Source organism: Rhinichthys klamathensis, unplaced genomic scaffold (assembly GCF_029890125.1).
Source record: "Rhinichthys klamathensis goyatoka isolate OS25496 unplaced genomic scaffold, OSU_Roscu_1.1 h1tg000301l_1, whole genome shotgun sequence".
NCBI lineage: Eukaryota > Metazoa > Chordata > Actinopteri > Cypriniformes > Leuciscidae > Rhinichthys > Rhinichthys klamathensis.
In genome coordinates this window covers 628,383-652,058 of record NW_026606820.1, presented here as the reverse complement: position 1 = coordinate 652,058, position 23,676 = coordinate 628,383, and positions in this window count along the sequence as shown.

Sequence of the window (23,676 nt, the reverse complement as noted above, 5' to 3'; positions counted from 1 at the left end):
GTCTTAGCTATGATATGTGCAAGGTGAGACGGGTGCACCTGTGCCTGCCCACACCTGCACACTAATTAAGACAGTTAAGCTGTCACTCACCTCACCTGTCAATCACTGAGCTATAAGGTTGTCCCAATGGGAGTAACCCCCTTAGAAAATAAGCTCAATTCACACCTCATTATAACTTAATAGATGATTTAACACTCTTAATAGGGTTGCACAGTGGAGCTAGGCTTTGATAAAGAAGCAAAAAAAAAAAAAAAGAAATCTCTCTCTCTCTCTCTCTCTCTCTCTCTCTCTCTCTCTCTCTCTCTCTCTCTCTCTCTCTCTCTCTCTCTCTCTCTCTCTCTCTCTCTCTCTCTCTCTCTCTCTCTCTGAAGTACAATAATGCTTTGTTGAAAGATTAACTTTGTCTAGTACAATTCAGGTCGTAATCTTTTGGAGAGAAAAGACAAAACTGGTTTGATCAGTAGTCTCACTTTAATTTAAAGTGATCTGTGGTTTGATAATAATTATGGCAGGCTCTCAAAGCATTCATAAATAACTTATCAGCTCAAACAGCATCTTCCTCATTCCCAGACTTCAGATTTAAAGGGCATCTCTGTTTGCTCCAATCCTTGATGCCAGCATTGTATCGATTTTCAGTGAAGGTGAAGCACACTGAATTAAAGACAGACAGTATTATGTGTTCTCTATGTTGAGCAGTTTTATATTTTTGTATTATTTATATAATATTATAATTTTTACTAATGATTTGAATTGGGTTTTATTTTCATGTTTATTTTTCATTTTATGTGCTTTTGTCATTTTTAAACAAATTTCTACATAACTTTAATTTTTATTTCAGTTTTAGTTCATTTTAGTATTTCAGCTTAAACGCAAATTTCAACTAAAATAAGTTTTTCATCTAATAATTTTACGATTAGTATTAAATATGGTCAACAAAAATAGCACTGATAACACTGAAACATAATAATCTCAGTGTCTTTATAAATCTGCCAAAAAAAAAAAAAAATATTAATAAAAAATTAACTATTAGTGCTAAAAAAAAGTATTACCTTTTTTTTTTTTTTTTTTTTTTTTGCAGTCCAAGATGACCATCTATTATCATTCTGCTGACAAATTCCGCCATTGTACATTCGGAGCACAGGTGCCCCATGTCAACTGCATCTGAAGGCCAGGCAAGATAAACATCAAATCGCTTTGTGTGAGGAGCAACATTCAGTGAGTCATATTTTATATTGGGCAGAGGGTTGCACTGCATGAACTGCTGCTTTGGTTCATATCCACCGAGAGGCATGCATGTAACCTTTATGTGACCTCACTTGTTTTCCAGTCCAGTTTCCCATGATGCTTGGTACCCATGAGAATTGCCATTCATCTATATCTATTAGCTAATTCAATCAAAGAAAGAAGGGTAATGAGTGGGGGGTCTTAAAACATCCATCTCATTAAAACATGGTGGTAGATAACAAGAATCAATGACAGTGGACAAACAGTACTTCAGTTGAATGCTGAATCATGTTAGCCCTATGGAATGATCCATCCTAATGCCACACCTATTGTGTGTCTGTGGTCTGTACTTTGCTGTGGTGGACAGATAAAAATAAAAATAAAAATCTTCCATTTTATACAGAACATATTTGATCTGAATCTGTCCTTTATTGGTATTTTAATAAACAATATAATTTGTATTTATTTTACTTCATTTAAAATATATATTTTTTTAACTGACGTGATATTGATGTCGCCGATTCATGAACGAATCATTCTCTTGAACTGATTTTTTTTTCTTTTCTATGAACCTTTTGAATTGGTTCGCAAATTGCACTGATCAATTCGAGAATTGGACTGATCCATCAGCAACTGTTCTCGAGTTAAACAACTTACTTCAATAATCCGGTGGAGTAGGTCTACAGTTAACTTACTAAATGCGTATATATAAATATGTATGTGTAGCAGGGTGGAATAAATCTACCTATTGGGAGATCGTGCGCATGCGTGTGGATTATTGGCTGCCCTTGTATGGAGTATAAAAGAGGTGGGCTTTGACGACCGGATATGCGTCTTGGTATTGCCGTGATGTCATGCCATTTGTTGCCGCCGAAGGTTTAGACTAAGTCCTTGTCTTCCTGTCTGCTGTGCGCTCGCTCCCTACTTATCACAGCGGCATGTTTCTGATCGAGCGGCTCTGTATTCCCGCATGGTGTGCGACCATGAATGGTTTGTTTACGATGACCATCCCGCGGTCTAGCTGCAGATCTGAGGGTCCTTCCTGCCTACTTAATGGGATTCAGCGTCAATATTAAATCGTGAAGTGTCTAATTGTGACTACGTTGCGGTTTTGCCTCTATGTCTAATCTTATAGTAACTGCGCTCGTCGTTGCGGTGTCGTTACGCGCCTCGGTCGGGGCTGGTGCGGCTTGCTGGCTGGTCTGTCTTCACCAGCTGCCACCTGCTTGATCTTCTGATTGTGCATCAGTATATTGAGTTTATTTTTATGAATGTTTGTTATTTTTTTGTTATGGTTCATAATTCACTCTGGGCATTGCTTGCAATTTATAACTGCTGAGAGTCTGAGTGAATTGTGTGCTTTTAATTTGTTCTCTCTTAAGAGAAATCATTTGTATGTTTCTTTTTGTGGTTGTTTCTTGTTGCGGTATTAAATCTATATTGTGTTTTATAAGTTGTTGATTTGTGTTTCTGTGTTATTTTCTTTGCAGGAGCTGGGGGTTTCTGGAGCGGGGAGGCTAGCTGCTATCGTGTGTGGTGATTACACCTAGGCCGTGTATTTTCTTGTATTCAATCTTGTGTGTGTGTGGGCGCGTGTATTGGGTTACTGGGGCTCCTGTTAATTAGGCAGCTAGCCTGTACCTCTGATACAGATTGTACACATTAGTGTAAAGTTGATTCTAAGAATCTTGCTGTGACGTTTTAACTATTTAATTTACAAAATAAAGTGTACACTTTTCTAAATGTGACCCACATCTCTTCACCCACACTTTTGATACGAACCTGTTATTCCCCAGTATTCTGGGGTGGCGTAGTCGATCGTTGTTTTGTTCATTATAGAGCGTCAAATTTCTCTAAATGGAGAGTGTGCCCCTCCCCGCTTGGCCACATATGTAAATGAGCTACGCTCTTCGGGCCTCATTCACGCACAAAGTAAAGCGGTTCAAACCAAGGGGGTAATCCACCAGCCGGAAACTGAAGTCTGCCCGGGGGCCGCCATTGGCTAGCAAGCCTTCACCTACTGTTAGCATTCCTTTGACTTTCATTCATTTTTGCGTCACTTTGACAGTGAATAACTTTACATCTGAGGCGTTTAAAGACTCCATTTGTCCATTGTTTATTTCTAAAGAAACACGACAATGTATAAAAGGCTCCATTACCTTGTATCTTACATTATGACCCCGTAGAAGCAGTTTTTGTAAAAATAGGCTAACGATTGCCTATAGGCTAAACGCGACTCTCTGTCGCACAATAGACAAATTACCGTAGAGACAGGAGGAGAAGCTCGCGGGCAATCGGGGGGGACGTGGAGGCATAAAGTCAAGGGAGAAGCCCTAGCTCATGGACAGCTCCTACTCACGCTCTCCGTCTCTGCAAGATTCAGAAGGGAATGATTCAGATTCCTCTTGGCACAGCTACCAGAAGACGTATAACTGTCAGAACGGTTGCTCACGTCACATCTACGTGTCAAGCTCAGTTTGAGCCTGCGCAGTTCGCTCGGCCATCAGGAAGTGAGTGCTTCTAATTGACTTCACTTTTCTCCGTTGAAGTCTATGGGGTCGCTGTGTCCATTTATTTTACTGTCTATGGTTCAAACAAACAGGGCTGGGCAACAGCGTTCGTCATTACGTTGTGCGTCAAGTTCAAGGGTTATTCTTTTGCCGTAAGTCGATGCGTACGGCCGTATGCCGGAAGCTAGTTATTTTAGTCGATAAAGTTTTAAATATGGATATTTTTCTTTCACGATGGCATCGCTTCACTTCAGAAGACCTTTATTAACCCCCGCAGAGCCGTGGAGCTCTTTAATCATGAATAGATGCGCTTTGATGGACTTCCAAAGACAGACAGCCATTCACTCCCATTATCAAGCTTGGAAGAGCCAGGACATTTTTTAATATTACTCTGATTGTTTTCGTCTGAAAGAAGAATGTCAAATACACCTATAGGATGGCTTCAGGGTGAGTAAATCAAGGGCTAATTTTCATTTTTTGGGTGAACAATCCCTTTAATGCTGGTTAATGCGTTTTATTTTACTCAGTAATATTCTTCAAGTGAGCAATAATGTATACTCGTGTCATGGTTAGTTAACCATGATCCATTCATGTGTGCGTGTTTGCACTGATTGTCATCACCTGGACTGATCACCTGATTATTACCTCATCATCACTGGTACATCTGTTAGTTGTTAGTTCTGTCTATTTAAGCATTTCCTGTTGGGTTGTTAACTGTCGGATCATTGTCATGTTACCTGGTTCTTTGGCATGTCTTGGTTTCCTGTCATTCTGGATATCTGTTTATGTGTTTAATAAATCTACGTTTGTTACTTGCACTTGCATCCTGATCTTTACGTGACAGAATGATCCGACCAGATATGGATGCGGCAAGTACAGCGGCTCTCCTGAAACTCCTCAATCTCGACGCCTCTCGCAGTGATCAGTATCGGGAGAGAGAAGCCGAGATGAGGCGCCAGACATGGGCACTGACGACACAGATAGAGGAACAGGTTCAGAGTCTGAGGAGTGTTATTGCAACACCTGTACCGTCGGTTCTTCTTACAACTGTGGAGTCGAGTGATCGAACGGAGACGAAGCTAATTATCCCGGAGAGATACGCGGGTGAGCCTAACTCTTGCAAAGACTTTATTAATCAGTGTGATATGTATCTGTCTAGACAACCAAGCATGTTCGGGACGGGGAATTCAAGAGTGGCATTTGTATTGACTCTGCTCACCGGTCGAGCAGCATTGTGGGGGACTGCTATATGGGAGAATCAGCAACCATGGTGTGCTTCGTTTCAAGCTCTATCGACGGAGATGAGTAAGGTTTTTGATGGTGTGAGAGCTGACTCCCCGTCCTTAGAGGTGAGATCGAGGAGGAGGTCCCATCTTAATAATTTTTTGGAGGGGAGTTGTGAGCACCAAACCATGCAGGCAGTAGAGCTAAGCGTGCATGAGCCTTTGTCTGAACCAGTACCCAAGATGGCCATCACCATGTTTGATCCAGTTCCTAAGATGTCTGTCGCCATGCTCAATCCAGTTCCTGAGATAGCTGTCACCTTGTCTGAGTCTGTTCACGAGATGGCTGAATCGTCTGAGTCTGTTCACGTGAGGGCTGAATTGTCTGAGTCTGTTTACGAGATGGCTGAATCGTCTGGGTCCGTTCACGAGATGACAGAGTTGTCTGAGTCTGTTCATGAGATGCTAGAATCGTCTGGGTCCGTTCACGAGATGACAGAGTCGTTTGAGTCTGTTCACGAGAGGGCTGAATCGTCTGAGTCTGTTTTCGAGATGGCTGAATCGTCTGGGTCCGTTCACGAGATGACAGATTCGTCTGAGTCGGGTCACGAGATGGCAGAGTCGTCTGAGTCTGTTCATGAGATGCTAGAATCGTCTGAGTCTGGTCACGAGATGGCAGAGTCGTCTGAGTCTGTTCATGTGATGGTGGAATTGTCTGGGTCCGTTCATGAGATGACGGAGTCGTCTGAGTTTGGTCACGAGATGGCAGAATCATCTGGGATGGCCGAATTGTCTGAGTTTTCGGTATTCCCTGTCCTGAACAGAAGGTCGGCCGTTTCTGAGATTTCTAGTCCCTCTGCCCTACACAAGATGGCCGATTTTGAACTGCCTGAACTTTCTGCCTTACCCAAGAAGGCCAATCTCGAACTGCCTGAACCCTCTACCTCACCCAAGAAGGCGAATACTGAGCCCTTTAACTTGGCCATGAGGCCTTTTGTGTATCTTGTTTTTCTGTTTCTCCTTCTACCTAGGTTCCTGTTGCCTCCAGCGCCCCCTTGGATTTCGGTACCAGTCTGGCTTCCTGTTTGGCCAGCTCCACCTTGGCTTCCTGTTTGGCCGGCTCCACCCTGGCTTCCTGTTTCTCTGGTCTTGCCTTGGTTTTCTAGCCCTCCATCCCTCCCCCAGGGCCATTTCGGTGTCTCCTCCCACCTGGATTTGTTTTTGTTTGGTATGGAGTGTCTGGAAGCCACTCCTAAGTTGGGGGGTACTGTCATGGTTAGTTAACCATGATCCATTCATGTGTGCGTGTTTGCACTGATTGTCATCACCTGGACTGATCACCTGATTATTACCTCATCATCACTCATACATCTGTTAGTTGTTAGTTCTGTCTATTTAAGCATTTCCTGTTGGGTTGTTAACCCTCTAGGCGCCACCGTCGAGTTTACTCGACAAGATGCGGCACTGAATAAAACGGCCGATTTTGTCAAATTGGGTGTCAAATTTCATTCGACCTCCCCTCCACTGGATGGCAGACATGTCATACTTCATCCCCGAATCAAAAAAACGTCATGTTTCCATACAAAATGTTCGAGTTAGAGCGCATTGAATCAGTGCTGTGATCAAAAGCGGAGCTAGTGTGCGAGTGAGCCATTTGATCAGAGCCTCTCCGCAATCGCGGCGACAGTATTGTGGTGGAGACTTTGTCTAATACCACTGGGTATGTTAGACGAGGTCGAAGTATTCATAGGACAGTTAAGAGGCAACGTGGAGGCAGGGTGAGGAGTCGCAATGACAATGACAGCAGTTCGAGCTGTGCACACTCGATCTGGCCGCGCTGCTCGTATCATCTCACTCATGATCTGTGCCTTGCCGTCGCGAGTGAGCGTTTGAACTAAACAGGTCTTGTCTACTTGTGTTTGTATGTCATATGAATAATAAATATGTGCCCCATACATAGAATCAGAGTGCCTACTGTATTTAGTAAATGGAAAATCTCTACAGCAAAAGGCCAACCACTACATGCATTCGGTTTGTTTCTACCATTTATTAGTAATGATTTACACAGTTTGTTTACTACTTACTATATACCTGAGCATTCAGTATTGTGGAATATAGCATACAGAAGGTGATAGACATTTTGGGGGGAAAGAAGTGCTGCATTTTATCATTTAAACATGTGACTTTTCATGAAAATTCTATAATCCAAGATTGCCGCCACCATATGACGTCATAATATGCAAATTAGATAGGAAAATGTAATCCCTACATAAACTTTGGGTCATCCTTAATATTTCTCTAATTTACAGAAAGTCTCTATCTTTTATCACTTTTAAGATATAGCCTTTTGAAATTAAGATGTCAAAATTGAACGTTTTAGGAAAAAACCTCTGGCGCCTAAAGGGTTAACTGTCGGATCATTGTCATTGTTACCTGGTTCTTTGGCATGTCTTGGTTTCCTGTCATTCTGGATATCTGTTTATGTGTTTAATAAATCTACGTTTGTTATTTGCACTTGCATCCTGATCTTTACGTGACAACTCGAGGCTGTGTGCTGCATCATGAATAAGAGCGTTGTTAGGCACGACGCGAAGCGGATTGCCGCAACCCCTTCAGCCGTGACTTATTAACGATACAGCACTAGCCTTGAGTACCTTATTGCTTTTATAAAACAGTTACCACACAATACAAATATTAAATCCAAAAAAATATGTATCAATGCAATTTTCGTGAAGTCAAATCACTAAAAGCCTTCCTTCCGCTTGAAAAAATAATCCAGAAGTTTAAACAGAAGTTACATTATTTTGCCATTAGATGGCGGCATAGACTGTCTTTGTGAGTGAGTAAGTCCGTAGAGAAGACTTATATTGAAAGGACTGAAACTTGTGAACACAGAGAAACAAGATGCAACTGACAAATGACTGTTAAAAGGAAAAGATATCGCAGCGAACATTCAAACTGATTTTTTATTGCGAATTTAGGACTGACTAAAGGAAAATGCTATATCTACTGTAAAAGCAGACACTCGCTTACTCGATCTTTCGCAATACTATACGCTTCAATGAGTAATATCGATGAGAACAAACATGTTTAGGTTGCTAAGAGTGGTTGCTAGGGGTGTTGTATAGTGATACATAGAACCATAGACATCATAAATACATAGACGCCTTATTGGCCGCTAGAGCGTACGTCAACGGCGCCGCCATGTTGGGGATGGCAACTTTCCCATACCTCTCATACCGGGAATTGAGAAAAATGCCTGTTTTGTGCGCTGTTTGGGGCTGTACACATCGCCACACAATTGAAAACAGCTTTCGAGGAATTACCTTTCACAAGCAAGACTGAACGTTTGTTTTTGGTTGTATTTGGTCATGATTTAATTAGTAATAGTAACGTTCAGAGGTTACATTTAAAAATACTACTGTTATTGTGTCACGAAATGTAGTTTTAATAGTTTTTCAGTCGACAATGTAGTTGTTTAAAGCTCAAATCTGTGGTTTGTTTATAAAGATAGCGCCTATTTAAAAATTTGATCTGACGTTTTCGGAGTTGTAAGATGCTATCACCGGGGCTCAGTGCTCGTCTACCCCGCCTGGAACAGCCGTACCTCGCCAGTGCTTCTGAAGTTTTGCCGCTGACTTGGATGTCTGTAGTCTAGTGGTTAAACATGAGATATAATTTGTCTTGTGTATATCTCACGGGCGATCTTTGGTCTCATTAATCTATAAATGGTTCCCTAGTAAATCGTTTTGGCTGAGGGCAAAGTGAAGTTTCATAACTTTATATTTAGGCTATTTTAACGTTGTATCCTGCTGTATGTTTGACTGAAGCTACTTCTGTTATAATGGCTATTACTGATCAATAAAACTGAAATTTAACAAAAAGAGTTAAATATTAAAATGTCACTTTTTAACTTATTTTTTATTGTATATATTCTGTAATTGATTTTTCTATTAATATACTATTATTAATAAACTATGCTATTATCAATATTTTTATGATTGTATTATTGTACTTATGATATTATATAATCATACTATTATTACTATTTTATTTGCTGTATACTATTTGTTTATTTTATTGACTAAACTATTTACTATTACTTCTCACTTTATGTTATATTTACTATTTGCATTGCACTATAGTTGTACCGTAACATATGTATTATCATCATTAAGAATCCATCAGTTATCTTTGTTATTGCTAAAATCTGGTCAATCACAAAAAATGCTTTTTCCACAATAAGAAAACTTAAATTATATCTCAGTATGGGGGTCTTCACCATTCTTATCCAAGAATAAAAAGCCAAATACATGACAAGCCTGAGCTTTGACCATTCTTTATTCAAAAAAAAATATTTTACAAGTCTAACTATCGAGATTTTAAATAACTAGAGATGGAACTTTTTGTACACCACATACAAACCACTGAAATCGGTTGATAAATGTAAAAACAGTTTGTTTTTATCCAGAAAAAACGCAGCTCACCCGTTTACTTACATTTGATTACAGTGCAGTCTTGCCCTCCGCAAAATGGCGGACCCGTTGACGTATCGGAGCAATGTTCCAAAGCGGCCAATAGGGCGTATATGTATTTATTATGTCTATGCATACCATAGACATAATAGAGAGTAGACGCCCAATCGACCGCTACTGCCTACTGGCGCGGACGAGCCGTGGGGCTGCCATCTTAGACCGGTCACCCGCTCCGCTCAGTGTAATCTGTTTGGCAGGTGCAATGAGCTGTCAGCGCATTTAATTAATCATATCTCACTGAATACCGAACTGATTTTCACGTGGTTCTTTTTGCTGCAAAGGTCATACATGTAGCTATGAGACAGGGCACATGGTACAAATACACAAAATACAACCAGTAGTACGGTAATGTTAAATCTTACTTGTGAAAAGTAATCCCCTGAGCCCTATTTGCAATGGTCCGCCAATTTGAGCAGGAATATGCTACACAGTGACTGGCATCTTAACTGCTGCTATGCAACGCAATTAGGAGTATGACCGGTTAAAGATGGCGGCCGCATTTCTTGCACCCAGCGGCCAATAGGGCGTCTAGCTCTATATTATGTCTATGCATAGAACCGTTAGGTGACGAGGTCATAGTCGTGCTTTATCCTATGGTTTTATCGTAAATAAAACACAGCTATTGACCAATCAAAATCAACGATTGGAACTAACCGTTTTATAAAATGAGATACTAGTAAACACATTACTGCCATGGATATTCTGTATCATAGCAACCAAAGTATCTCAGCTGGAAAATCGCTGCGCTTGCAAAGCGCTTTCAAGCACCACCAGCTGGCCGTTTTCAGCAGAACACAAGGCTTTTATCTGGCTAAAACTGCTTTGGTGGATGTCCTGGACACACGATAATTTGAGTATTTATTGCTAGGCATATGGCCAATCAGTCTCTTTAGCAATTATGCAATATACTGGAGCCAAACCTGAGAAGGAAGTTCAGAAGATTCCACGGCAGCCCGTTCTCATCCCAAGGCGTCATACATGTGACGCTTTTGACATTTCGTCGAAATCTTACGCACATGGCATCCTTTAGCGTCAATATGAGACGCAGAACCCACAGGGGCGGACTTAACCATTAGGCAAAGGTCGGCAATTGCCTTGGGCCCCGAGCTACCTAGGGGCCCCCAAAATGCCCCATTAAATTATACTTAAGTTTTTTTGTTTTGTTTTTTACTTTTCGCAAATTATATATTTCTAAAAAACATTTGCGAAAAAAGGCATCAAATCATTAGTGTCGCAGACAGGAGAGCCCCCCCCCCCCCCCCCCCCCCCCCCCCCACCTCACCACATTGGAATATTCCATTATCTCACTTTCTGCTTGCGAAAGTGACAAGGCTGTAATGCGCCAAAAAACTGATGGAGAAAAAGAAGTGATTGACAGACAGTGTAGGCTACAGAGTGACAGACAGAGAAGCTACCCAAGCGGTGCTGAAAAAGCAGGAAGAGGGAGGAAAGCAAAACGTTTTTAGCAAAATTGCAGAAGGTAACAAACTTTTTTGTGATGCCCGGTATGTGCTAACGATGTTACAAGTCCATGGCCGTAGCCAGCTATGAGGTGGCCGAGGTCCGGAACTCTGTCATTTTTTACATTCAAAAATAAAATGTCAAGCTCTCTGAATGATTAATTAGCCGTTTAAACCACCTCATATGAGTGTTTGCAATTCATGTTGCTGCGAGAAGCTAGCGCAGTGAACGGGGCTTGAGAGCGCTGTGAGTGAGGGCGCGCGCGGGTGCCACATCCAGTGTTGCCAGATCCACCTAATGGAAAGGTGGCAGTAGTCTTCTGGACCTGTTTTTCTGATTTAATGTGACACTTTAGGAAGTTATTAAAGTGGAAAGTTGCATGGTAGGGTTAATGATATATTAATCTTATTTCCAAAAGACAATAATCCGAATTATTTCGGATTATTTATTAATTTTTTTCTTGTATTTCGTAGCAATATCTGGCAACATTTTACTGTCGGCATTAATAAAAAAAAAAGCTTATAGACAAACTGTAATTGCATAAAGCTACCACATTCGGTAAGACAAACCTAATGATCATCGTGATTATCTGTAAGAAATGTATAATAACACTATCAGAAACTATAGCATAATACAGATCTGTATGAATGAAATTTGCCAAATAACTTACTAGCCAGCTGGAAGACGGCTCATGCTGTTTAGTTAACCTTTCACAAAGTCATCATAAAAACATTAATTAAAGCAGTGTTTCTCAATCTATTCAGTCAGCATATTTGTGTTTGATCTGTGTGAATTACAGAAATATAAGACTTGCTAGACCTACTTTTTTTCTATATTTCTTTGCACAAAACTCTCCAGAAAGTGCCATTTAATGGTTTATTTATTTATTTTAAATTCTGAAAAAACATTTTTTTTAGTTCTCTTTTAAAGATCGGATGGGGGGCCCCATACTACCTTCGCCTTGGGCCCCCAATTTGCTAAATCCGTCACTGTCCAAGGCGTCATAAAGGTGACGCTTTTGACATTTCGTTTAAATCCGACGCACATGGCATCCTTTAGCGTCAATATGAGACGCAGATCCCAAGGCGTCATAACCGTAACCCTACCCCAGACCAAAACCTACCCATAACAGTGCGTGTTATATTGACCCTAAAGGATGCCATGTGTGTAAGATTTCGACGAAATGTCATATGGCGTCACCTATGACGCCAAAGGATGAGAATGTGTTGTTCCTGGACACGTAATTTGTGTAATTGTAACTCATGCGCATGGATTATGCTAATTATGAATGAGCGTGCATGTGCTCCCTATTTACGAATGTTTGGAATTCATTAATATAGGCTCCACACGTTTAACTACCGAATCTGTGGTCTACGAAGCATTTGTGAATCCGGAGGAGAGTTTTCGTAAAGGTCCATTTTACGCCGAAATTACTTCAAATTTGCTTGTATATTTACGAAAGTTTCATGAATGAGGCCTTTTGTATGAAATGCTTCAATGTTGACAAGTAGTAGTTGATTTATAATAATGGTAGACTGAGCTCAGACCTGGCTGCATCAATTTTTTGTGCCTAGGACATTCGATGCCTATCTTCTTAATAATTTTGTGCAGTGATCGAGCTTGACATATAGCCTAGCAAAATGGTATAGACTAGAGTATAGACAATGGTATAGTACACTTCCTTTTCATACTTAAGTGCATACAAATTTGTACTTTTGTAGTTTTTAGTGAAATACAATTTTACTGGAGTTTAATACATTAAAGCTACAATATGTAATTGTTTTGCAACCAGAGGTCACATTTCCAAAACAATAACAAAGACGAAGCTTGATGACACTTTGAAGGAGAGTGGAACTATGGGAGATTTCACCATCCAGAGATGTATAGAATTCACCGTAATGAATTAGCTGCCAGGAACGTGAAATGTAATGCTATATTAGCCTGTTACTAATATGTGACTATTTGTCAAATGATTTGGTGGGTGGCTGCGCAGTTTTACACGTTTAAAACAATCGTACTAAAAGTACATTTGAACTGCAAGTATGGCTAAATATTTTAGTGCAACACATACTTAATTTCACTGCCATGGACTTGGTCACCAGACTTGATAAAAAGCGTTACTGAAGTACAAACAAAGTGCAATATAACTGAGGTTTTGTGGCACACTCTACAACCCGGTTCCTCAGAGACATCGGATTCAGCGGCCAAGAGTTGCGTCGCACAGTAAAGAACTTATCTGAAGCAGCAGAAAGGAGCAGCAACTGGCTGTGGTTGAGACGGAAAGATTCTAGCTGGCTGTGTACAGGCCGCCACGCTACGGTTTCGTAGAATTCTTGAAAACTTGAAGAGTCTGTTGGTTTATTTGTATACGTTCCTGTGGATATTGCGTGAATGACGGGTGGTTGGGCAGATATTGTGTTTTGCGGTAGGTGGTATGCCATACGGAACCGTTGTCCACTGAAACTGCATATTAACGCACCAGTGGGGCTCGACAGCCTTAGTCAAACGGGTTGGCGCGTATGGTTGGGTTGCGGAGAGATTGTGAGATTGTGGTTAGGTCTCAGCAGCAGGAGGGATGTAGAGGTCAGTAAGCTGGACTGAGTTGAGTGGGGGACGGAGGGGGGTGACTCTGGGACGCCAGAGTCACTGTCGAGCCCTCTTGAGGTGTCGTGGGCTAGTCGACGAAACACTGAGGACGGAAGGTGCCCACTTGAAGACCCTAGAGATGTCCCCTACTCGGTTCAATCCAGACGGTTGTCGTGCTGGTCCTGTAGTTGCAGCCGTCGCGTGCGCTGACGCGCCAAGTACACTGCAGCCATTAACGCCGGACAGAAGGGGAGTCACACCACCTTATGGAAAGAAGCGTAAATGGATGGAGAAGCATAGTTTACTGTAAAGCTACGTCTTAGTTTTGCTTATCTTGGCGAAAGCCGAGTACAAATCAACATGAAGTTTTAACATCTACTCTCGTGTAATGGAAATCGTAGTGTACAATACATAATATATATTTGCTTACCTATCTATTAAAACAAATGCGAGAGCGGAGTCTCTGTCGACAGATTAAGTCCAAATTTGTCGTGAAGCTCTGTCCATCCTCTGTCCACGCCGATACTGATCCTTGCTTTATTTCTCCGTTTTTCCCAAAGCCTGCTTGCCTAAGTTGATCTATGTTTACGTTTTTTTTTTTTTTGTACTCACCAATCTATAATCGTGAACCATGATGACTGAACGACACAACAGCGGTGTGCGAGATCTTGTATCATACATCAATTTCTCATTAGCAGCTTACGTATAGCGGCCCATTGAAACAGCCACTAATAAGGAATCTATGTATTGTTTCTATGTTTCTACAAGCTGAAAGCGCGGATAGAGCGGATATTACGTCATTAGGTGACAATGACCAGGGACGAGCCATTATTAAAAACTAGAATTTCTCTGGATTTACAAATCCTTGGGAACTTTTGGGATAATGTAAGTACACAACTGCATGAAATATATCACACTGTGAAAGTGGTTTGTGATTATTTTATTACAAAAATCTTACATATTGTACCTTTAACATACAATTCAAGTAGGATACTTAATCGCATACTTAATTGCATACTTAATCATCCATATTTGTTTTGTAGTTACTAGCCTATTGTGGCTCATGCTTTATGTTGGAGTGCTAGAGAATTTAAACATCCTTGAATTTATCTGAAAACTTGTAGGCTATGCAATGGATGTATGTATGCATTACAATCGCGTGTAAGAGCTTATGATAGAAGGCTTTTGTGAGCCTGTGCGTGTATGTGTTTTTGTGATGAATGGCTAGGTGACAGTGAGCAGATGTGAGAGGCTGATGAATTGAAGACATCCAAAGTGAGAGACAAACAGCAAACAAACGTCCGACTGCTTCTGCATGCAAAGAAACACACAAGGGTAACTGACGCCTACACACTCTGCATCAAACTAACTCAGAGTTTGCATATTACACGTTATTGCCTCAGGCAACCGTCGACATGTTAAAAAAATAATAAATAAATAATATCTGAATCAATGTATCTCACCATCTGTCTACAGTAACCCTGACAGATATGCACTTGACCATCTATTTTTGATCAATCACATCCCAGTTCAAAATGCTAACTTAAGAAATACAAGAACTGACCCAATTTAGATTAAAATGTCTGATTTAAAACAGCAGATCGCCATCATAACAGAAGCAGAAAAGGCCTATATGTGTAGCATTAAAAATGCTATAGGCTTTTATAAGCAAAATTATGCACAAGCACACAAGGTCATTACTGTAGCTACCGTTGCATTTGATGATTTGTTTTCGGTAGCATGGGCGTCTTTTCCAGCTGATTCAAGCCATAAATTGTGACTGTGTTTTTTTTTTAAGGTTATAGATAGGGCTATAGTTTTGGTTTTCTGTGGAATGAAAGATTAAATTAGCATAAACTACGTAAGTAAACATGTCCAATGGGCACTTTTGATGTATGGAAACTGTTATGGAGGCTGACGGCAAAGCAAAGCGCGAGCTACGGCAAGCTGGAATATTTAAGATTAGGCTGTGTTGCCTTTGCAGACTTGCCAAGAGTATACGGAATATATTGCACATCTCTAAAGGGACAGAAATTGTGGCACAGCAGATTTTCTTTCAACATGATTCTGATTCAAAACAGCAAAAAATGATTACATGCATTCAAGCAAAACACACTCAGAGGTCATTGTTAGTCTTGAACCGTGGTTTTGCTGAGAACTTTTGTGATATTTTTTAGGTCTATTTTTGATAAATTTTTTTGCTGCCATAAAAAAATTGTTTTAGTTCACGTTATATATGGGAAGAAACCATTTAAGGGCATGAAATGTGAGATTTCCCTTTAAATATAGGCTAACACACTTTTCATCAGAAATGGTGATGATACTGATTTGAAATTTTAAAATTAAACAGCAATTCTTAATTTATTTTTTGATGATGATGTATACAGAAACATGCTTCTTTCTTTCTTTCTTTCTTTCTTTCTTTCTTTCTTTCTTTCTTTTTTTCTTTCTTTCTTTCTTTCTTTCTTTCTTTCTTTCTTTCTTTCTCTTTTTTCTTTCTTTTCTTTCTTTCTTTCTCCTATGATGTTGCTCATCATAGGGGTCAGTAGGAGCAGCTATATAACTTCAAAGAAAAATCTGCATGTTCTCTTATTCAAGCATTAAACCAATTGCTCTAAAAAAACACCACTGAACTGCATACATCCTGTGTTTGTTTCTGCAGCTGTGTATCAAAATTCTCAAGTTCGCTCTGTGCTCACCAGTGATTACCTACACAGATCAAGAAAGGGTGTTTTTTTCTCACTGAACAATAGTCTGAAAGGGAAAAAGGAGGGCATTTTTCTTTGTTCAGTTGCATGTAATATTTATGTAAGACAGTTCTACATTAGACATTTTTTTGACAAATGTGCATTAGCCTAATATTGGGAAGATGTTGGCTTTTTATCTTCTAAAAGTACTTCATTAGTCAAAATGTCATAATGTATTGTAAATGTTTTATCTTTGGCAGTAACATATAGGCAATCTTTTAGATGGGGAAGATTACCATTACATTACTTATATTTCCACCTATTATGTGGCTTCAGTATAACAGTGTTGTTGTCATTCTGTGATCTGCATAACAATGCTTCAAAAATGTGTTCCCCAGGGTTCATATGGGTTTGGAACCACAGACAGTTTTCGTTTTGGGTGAACTATCCCATCAATGGTGTCTAGTTTTTGATGTTGTAGAATTAAAATAAAAGTGTATGTCTCTGAATTACTATGAACGTATTTGCCCACCCTCCCCCTCCCCCTCCCCCTCCCCCTCCCCCTCCTCCTCCTCCTCCTCCCCCTCCCCCTCCCCCTCCCCCTCCTCCTCCCCCTCCCCCCCCCCTCCCCCTCCTCCTCCCCCTCCCCCTCCTCCTCCTCCTCCTCCCCCAACTATATAAATATGAAAATATGTTCTTATATAGGAATCATTTGTGGCCAAATGATCAGTATCGTCTTTTTGATGCATGACTAGCATGTCCTCCAGCAGCGCTGTAGGGTGACAACAGGGAGTCTGAGCACAGCTGTGAATAGCTTAATTTTAACAGAAATTAAGTTTTGTTTGTGCCAAGTGAGACACTTTTGTTGTTTATGCCAAATGAGCCAAAACTAGCAAAACAAGTCGAATAAGTCTGTTTTTATATATACATAAAAAAGTGTCTTTTAAGGGGACATCGGATGCCCCTTTTACAAGATGTAAAATAAGTCTCTGATGAGTGTGTAAGTGAAGCTTTGGCTCAAAATACCCCATAGATAATTTTTTAAAGCATGATAAATGCCCACTTTTCGGGGGTAAGTGTGTCTCTTTAAATGCAAATGAGTTTGGCCCCCTTTCAAGAAGAGGGCGGAGCTTCAAGAGCTCATGCTTCATGTCAGGACACTTTTTTTTTTTTTTTTTACATTCTATGGTCTCACTGAAAATGTCAGAAACAGTATCGGTGTTCAGTTTGAACCAGAGTTGGACAATAATGCCAACAGAGCCAGAGAATGTATGCTGCATGGAGAAAGAACAGGTAAGTTATAGTTTAGTTTAATTACGTTATACACTGTGTTGTCATCTTGCTTTAATCCATTATTAGTACTACAAGCCCTACAACTGCACCTCGTCAGAATGATGGCCAAAACTTTACTGATAAGTTTTATGAAGTTAATTGTACATCACGCAAGAGATGAAGCATCCGTTTTCACTCCAGAAAATCACCGTAAATCACACAGTAGCCTACGATAAGTGCGCATTAAAGTTGCATCCATAAACTCTCTCTTCCTTTCATTGCCATCAACATACACAGCGAATTACACAAAAACACTTGTTACAACTAACAGCAAACAAATATATACAGCCCTTATGATTTTTCGGGGGTTGCTTAATAAACATGGTAAACTTCTGTAAAACAACTCAGATAAACTGTAATAAAGTGCGCGCTCTCCCTTTCATTACTGCCGTGACCAGTATCGCTCTGGAGACTATAAGCTGGATCACGAACAGTTGGTACAGATCCATCCTTGAGTAAAAATTTTTTAGCAAAACCTGTGTTATGTATTCCCTTAGTATTGACCCTAGTTCACAAAGCCGTCTGGAGTAAAATGATTCGCGCATACATACCTAAACTAATTTAGGTATTTTGGGGCGATGCGGGCGCATTACCTTCAAAAATAAAACGAATCCACAGCGTCTTCAGTGGCTCTGATATTGGGAGTAAATGAAGACTGTTATATTCATTCTTACATCCAACAAAAAACACCTGAGATACATTCTTTTCGCCACAGCTGCTCCGGCCTCCTGGAGAAAATGGCGGACAGTGTAACGTTACAGCTCGCTCAGGGCTGGGTCTATGCCGAGCGGCAACCTTCCAGTCTCTCTCGTGAAGCCAACATGGAAGTGACTTAAACTTATGGAGCCTTCACGTGCTATGGTAATTATGGTAAATATCAAAAGCCGACGTGGAAAATGCACATGAACACCCCCCCTCATGTGGTATTTTCCACTGGGCAGCTTGTAGAATATTTTGATGCATTAGTTGCCGAGATGAGATGACCTTTGACCTTTTCAAAATGGCGGAGAGCAACGCAAGAGTCGTGAACAAGGGGGTAATCCACCAGCCGGAAACTGAAGCTTCGCTTGGGAGCCGCCATTGTAGCAGACTATCACCTGCTGTTAGCATTCCTTTGACTCCCATTCATTTTGGCGTCACTTTGACAGCGAATAACTTTACATCTGAGGCGTCCAAAGACTCCATTTGTCCATTATTTCTTTCTTAAGAAACAGTACAATGGATAAAAGGCTCCATTACTTTGTATCTTACGTTATGGCCCCGTAAAAGCCGTTTTTGTAAAAATAGGCTAACGATTGCGTCATAACCACGGGGCTCTCTATCTCGCACAGTAGAGAAATTAACGTATAGACAGAAGGAGAAGCTTGTAGGCAATCTTTTACTGTCCATGAGGCAATCGGGTGGACATGGAGGCATAAAGTCAAGGGAGAAGCCCATAGATAGAGAGTTCATAAAAGCAATGGGACAAAATATTTCAACAACAGATTTGTTTCAGATTTCAATACAGATTTGTCTCGGCACAGGTACTAGAAGGTCAGAACAGTTGCTCACGTCACATCTACGTCGTCAAGCTCAGTTTGAGCCGGCGCAGTACGCTCAGCCATCAGGAAGTGAGTGCTTCTAATGGGCTTCAACTTTCTCTGTTGAAATCTATGGGGTCGCTGTGTCCATTTCTTTTAATGTCTATGGTCGTGAACAGGGCTTAATTTGAGCCGGAACACGCCGGAACATGTTCCGGCACCTCCGACGTTGGATCCGGAACCTTTTTTTATTGGATCCGGCCACAGGATCCGGCACCTCCTGTGTCACTATGGCAAATTAATAATTACTGTTTGTGTAGTGTTCAATGTTGTTATCTGTCTTGTTAGTCTTTATTCCCCATTGAAGTTCCACAAAAATCTTGTGTTTGCAGTTTCGATGCGTTTTTGAGGTGAATTTTCAGGGTAAAGTGGGTCGCACAACGGACGAGAAGCGCAGCGCCGCGTCTTTAAAATTCTAACACATTATTCTCTACACACACCGGCAGCGTTATTCGGCGTTGTTAATGTAAATACTGTTTGACTTCATCCTGTGCTGCATGCAATATACATTTAGTTTTACATTCTTTTACAGGAATCAGTTGCTTGAATTAAAGTTGCTGATGTTATCGGATTTTCAGGTGAGATTCTCGTTATTTCGACATAATAACAGGGGTTTTCCAGCATTTAATTTGAATCCAAAGCCTTTTTTGATCGGTGAGTGATGTAGAATAGAATGACTGCTGCGCTTGACAGGGCGCATAACGAGCAGAGAGAGAGAGCGTCCGCGCGCGCGCACTCTCACGTCTTCAAACAACACGAGCGCTGTTTTGCTCTCTCTCGCGCGCATGCATATTAATCAAAATCAATTGACACGATAGTAAAAGGTCGGAAGATCGCAGTTTCACGTGGAGCATTTGGAGATTTTTTCTCCTGAATTACCGCGGTGTGTGAATTGTGCAAAAAAAAAAAAAAAAACACACACGTTGCCTTATTATCTTCTCTAAAAAGCGTTCCGCCCATCATAAACCACATTTCAATAACCGAAAAAACCTTTCCAGTGATTAAATGTTTTCTGTATTGACGCAAATCTTGTGCGATGTCCTAAACTGCCGAGATAATCACACAAGCGTGCCGTGGCTGGACGTCCACTAATGACACGTCCGATTGGCCTACGCAAATGAATGACTCATTTTAACTATTTACTTTAATGAATAGTTAAAACAACTGACCTGTCCAACACTGAACTCACGAGACCTCTGAATCGGTGTATAAAAAATCGGTAGGCTAACACTTATAGATTAGTTAACATTTAGCTCGTAACAAACTGCACTTCTACAGCATTGTTAATGTCAATGTCAAATTTAGAGAGTCTGTATATGGCCCACTATGTGTTGTTGTAGACATTAAATTAGCGCATTTTGTTTAATTTTTGTAAAAATATTATAATGTTATTTTTTTACATGCTGATTATGAAAATTGAACAGCATAAGTAAGATGCGCCCCTCAGCACCTGCTTTAAAATGATCTTGCGCCGCCCCTGCTCGAGTTGTCCTAGACGCGACTCGGCGCTTCTCGTCCGTTGTGCGACCCCCTTGCTGCTTGTGAAAAGTTTTTTTTTTTTTTTTTTTTTACATTTTGCACCCATGTAGTGCATGTTCTGAAATTAAAATAAACATTGCCCTGATACACACACATCGTTGTTAAGGGTTTTTTGAGTCATAGAACGAAGAGATAGCTACGTAGCTTTTTTTTTTTTTTTTTTTTTTTTTTCGTTACCTCCAACCCCCGTTTTGAGTAGCCGGATCCACCCCCCCTCTACGCTCCGGGACCTCCCACTTTACAAATTAACCACTGGTCGTGAATGGTAAGCATTGTACACAACTAAACGTTTTTTTTTTTTGCTACTGTTAGCGGGTAGTTTTTTTAGCCTATACAATGTTGTGTCATTAACAATTGTAATATAATGCGTTAACACTCAGTGTCAGTTTTAAAAATACGTTATGGTTGGTGTACCTACCCAGAGCAGATGCTAGCTAGCAGTCAATAGGAGCCTCCTAGTAATAATCTAAAATTGTTTTAGCCAAATAACAGGTCTGGATCTGTGAGTCCATCTTTTCACCACATTACAACAACAAAAGCACTTGAACACAACACACTGGTAAATACCAGTTCACAAGTGGAAAATATCATATTTTCCATAGCATTAAACCCGCTAGAGACAGGCTCCAAAAGGGAGTCAAATCCATATATTCTAGCGTGTTTACTTGAACTTCTTAAGTAATATCTATCCATTTGAGAGGGGGCCAAATAAAATGGACTGAATAAAGCTCTCTATGAACGTGACGTGCGCTGCTATGCTGACTGACGTACATGTATCCACATGAATCACCGTCACACACGCTCAGAGCAATATTGTAAGTTAGTGCATAATACATTTTTAACAAGCAGAATACAGCATCACGACACACATAATCTCACTTTTAGCTATGTATTTTAACTATTATAGTATTTCGAAGGGCAAAAACATGAACTCTATTGGCTTTACATCATCAAGTCAGCTAGCTCGAGGCCCTGTGTGGTCGCTAGGGGTGTAAATCGGACAGTTCATCACGATACGATTCGATATCGATTCTCTTAGCCAGCGATACGATTTTTGCCGATACTTCAAAAAATTATTCGATACGATTCGATTACGATTCGATTCATGGCTATATCGATCGATTAATCGATATTTAGATATTTTGTGCTACTTTACACAACCAGTTACATTTTTATTAACTCACAAATGCAACCAAAATATATTCAACATGAATGTTTAATTAAACACTTTGAAAATTGCACCCTCTTTCCCAATTGGGACATTTACAACAACACAACAAAAAATTTTAAAAGAAAGAAAGAAAAGTAAATAATGGATGGGGGATTGATAAAAATCAATCAAGCTTATGGCAACAGTCAATAAAGTCTTCCAGTGTTTTGTGCAAACATGTGCAAATAACTGAGGTACTCTAGTTGTAAAAAAATAAAAAATAAAAAATAAAAAAAAATAATTAACGTAATGCTATAGTTGCTCTTTTGGAGTTGTCTGGGTGAAAAAGTTCTTCATGGGGGGTGACAGAGGCTGTTTTTCGTCAGCCAAATTACTCTCCTCAATTCCATGTTTCCTTTTCAGATGCGTTGACAAGTTTGTAGTATTTCCCGAGTATTTTAGCTGGCACTGGCAATGTACACATAACATGGGTTTTATTTACCTGACCATCCGTTTTGAAAAATACAAAATGTTTCCAAACCCACGATTTGCGTCCGACAGCAGTCACAACATTTTCTGCGTCTGTCTTTTCGCTGCTACAGCCGCTTTGTTGCTGCATCTCGTTCGCAATCCGACACACACAAGTGACAGGCAGTAACGAAAAAGAAAAATGCGCGCTTTGGCGGAAATGGCGGATGTTACGTGAGGACGTGGAGAGACTGTTAAAATAAAGGTACCTCATATCGATATTTTGCGTGTGGCATCGATGCATCGTATCGTTAGACGATTGATCGATGCATCGATCCGTATCGATGTATCGTTACACCCCTAGTGGTCGCACACTTGGTACAGCCATTGCAATGGTACTGCCAGTAGCATAGCATTAGCTCCTTAGCCTGGGCTAACTTAGGCGGGCGTGACACGCTGTCAAGATGGCAACGGCCGGCTCCACCCACTTTAGGCTTCAAAAATGCTCTTCAGAAACCCATGGGTGACGTCACGGACACTACGTGCATATTTTTTTTACAGTCTATGCTAATACAGCAGTCCTTCAGCAGTCGTGGGTCTTATTCAAATAGCTACCTACCTACCTAGAAACCGGCTGCAAATTGAAACGGCTTGCTGGATGACAGTTTCAGACTCAGACAGCCCATAACAAACTGGTTGGGTGTTTTATTTTCAGCTTTTCTGAGCTAGCAGACAAGCCAGGAACCTAAAAAAAGACCTACAAAACGGTTTAAATGTGAATGAATTGTTTTTATCAAATCCCATTTGTTGTTTTTTCACTGTACTGATAATATGTTGTAGTAATATGCATCTAGAGGACATCTCTTGAACAACAATGGCATGTTTTGTGGTGGACAAAGTCGACACACTCAAGTATATGACTTTGTTTCTAATTATGTTTTTTCCTTTGCATGTATTAGTTGCATAATTTGCTGTCAGCATCCACATTTTGAAACCAGAGACCTGTAAGGAGCACATCAATCTTCACACGTGTGCTGTGCTTTTTGTGTGTGTTTTTTTATGTGTTTGGTCGAGCATGAGCAGATGCTTATTTTACTTATTTAATGCTAATAATGAAGGAGGTAGAGGCAGGTGAAAAAAAAAAAAAAAACACAGCTCTTGAAATCTCTTGGATAGCTGGACTAAAAGAATGTGCCCGAGAGATACAATAGATTGGAACTCTCACTGTGTACATTTTCAAGGTCGGAAATCATAGCTTACTTAACAACATAACGTTCTTTTTTAACATACTGTATCAATTAAAGGTATTAGCCATTTTGTCAACTTCCACTAGACCTTAATTGTTGACTAGTGGCTGAATTAGACAGGCCCCAGTCCCTTC